We start from the raw sequence: 2,530 nt of genomic DNA, 5'->3' as shown, positions 1-2,530 counted from the left end.
CCATGCTGCTACAGGAATCGGTATGTAATGCTGGCAGCTGATTAGCCGATGGATGAAATACCGTTACAGAAGACCGAAGGCTCTACATTCCAACTGAGGCTGGTAAGAACCCTAACCCTCCCTAGTCCCCCCCTCACCCTAACCCTCCCTTAGTGGTGCTTAACCTTAACCCCCCTTCAAACACTCTAAACCTAACCCTCCCGGGGGGGTGCCTAACCCTAATCTCACCCCGGTAGTGCCTAACCCTAAACCCCCCATATCCCCTAGCCTAAACCTCCCCTGTGGGGTGCCTATCCCTAATCTCCTCCCCCCACACCTAACGCTAACCTGTCCAAGCTTACCTTCGTTTGGGATGCCGGTTGTTGGGATGTCGGCTTCAGGATAAACATAGGTGTCGGTATTTCGATGCCTATCTTAAATCCCAAGTCGGGTTTCACTGTCGGGTTTCTGGCAGCCGGTAACATAACTACATCTCCTGCTACATACAGCATGTAACGATATATATCTCGCCATCATACACCGAATTTATCCATGTGTACTGCACGCACAATGTAACGTTACATCGTATCATTCCGTCACTGCATACACACATCATATAGTGTATACTGAGCTTAATCCTCTCCCAAGCAAATATTTGAAAAATAGATAAATGTAAAAAGAAACAAACTAAAAGTGTGCAAGTGTAAAGAAGTGAAAAAGGTTTTCAATACCTGGCCAGAACTTAATTGAATTCCATTTGATCTAATTTTGCTTAGCTGCACTTTAGGATGGGGAAAGTGATCCTCAGGCAATCCACTTACCGCAGTGCCAAACGTTATGGGATAACAGTATGTAAAGGTAATGGTTGGTGGTGCCACTATACTGTGACGTCTTGTAAATGCCCAGACATGCATCAGTTGAAATCTGACATTTCGTGAGTCACTTTGAACACTATGCTGTCCAAGGCAAGGTAACATAAATGATCAGATTTTGAGCAAGGCATGATAATGGGTGCCTCACAGATGGGACATTCCATTTCCGAAGTTGTGCGGACATTCAACATTCCTCAATCTACAGTGTGACGTGTATACCGGGAATACTTTGTGGAAGGCATTTACCACCCACCATGGACAGTGTAGTGGCTGATCACAGGTGCTTAATGATCGTGACCAGAGACATCTGGCCAGAATTGTCTGTGGTAACAGACAAGTGGAACTGGCTCAAATCACATCCACATTCAATGCAGGATGTTCCAGACGCATATCCAGTAGGTCAGCATACCTCCCAACATGACCAATTGCTCTGTTCCTGGACTACCCTCTTAATTTATGATTGCCATCACCTGTGTTGAAAGACCTGTCTTATCAATTATCTAGTTCAACACAGGTGACAGCAATCATAAATTAAGAGGGAAGTCTCAGAATAGAGCATTTTGTCCCTTCTGGAATGGGTAATGTTGGGAGGTATTGGTCAGTGCAGCGTTCTTTAGATTCCATAGGATATGGGAGGAGAAGACCCACCAGAGTGCCCCTGTTAACACTATGTCACTGGACATAGCACCTCACATGGGATTGTGGCATCCCTAATTGGACTCTGTAGGACTGGCAACATGTGGCATGGTCTGATGAGTCATGGTTCCATTTGTTTCCGGCTAATGGTAGGGTGCTGGTGTGGTGCAGATCCCATGAGACCAGAGACCCCAGTTGTCAACAAGGCACTATGCACACTGGTGGGGTTCCATAATAGTGTGGTGTGTGTTCACATGGCATGGATTGAGTCTGCTGGTCTCCTTGGACACGTCATTGACCAGTAACCGCTACATTGCATTGCTTGATGACCATTTGCAGCCCTTCATGGTGAAGAAAGTGCTCCACTTCTTTTTTGTGCAGCATTAAACAGAAAGTAATATAAATATATATTTTATTAGCTGAATTGAACATCATAAGGATAAGGATGAGTCGGTGTGAGAAGAATGTGGCTGGTTAGCAGTAGGGTGTAGAATCACTTTCCTAGTCAAGTTTGCTGCAACTGTAGAAAGCTGCTCTCTAAACTGCCATGATCATGAAGTAGCCTTTTAGTTGCCACTTTAATTTGGTCAAATATGGTTGTGTTCATCCATCTGATGCTGTTTCGGGTTCCTGTGTGGACTATGCTATGTGCATGCACTAACTTATACCCCTTTTACACCAGAGCTAAAACCCGGGTTATTGAAGGGTTAACCCGGGCACTTCCCAGATTTAAAAGAGGAGAGGGTTGGATCGCAGGGTCGAGTGACCCGGCAATCCAACCCAGGTAAATAGCAGGGTTTAACATGGGCATAGCCCGTGAAACCCTGCTGTGAGAACAGCACACTCCAGGTCACGATGACCTGGAGTGCGCTGCTAGCCGGCCGATTGGTCCGGCTTCAGTGGCGCTTGGAGATGACATCATCTCCAAACGTCCACTTTCACGGCGGGAAAGCCGGGTCTATGCAGACCTGACTCCGGTGTGAGCGGCGCCGACTCGGGAATATCCCAAATATCCCGAGCCGGCACCGACTACATTCCGGGTC

Source organism: Taudactylus pleione, unplaced genomic scaffold, assembly GCF_031769625.1.
Source record: "Taudactylus pleione unplaced genomic scaffold, aTauple2 ptg000021l, whole genome shotgun sequence".
NCBI lineage: Eukaryota > Metazoa > Chordata > Amphibia > Anura > Myobatrachidae > Taudactylus > Taudactylus pleione.
Note: the sequence above shows the minus strand (reverse complement) of the source record.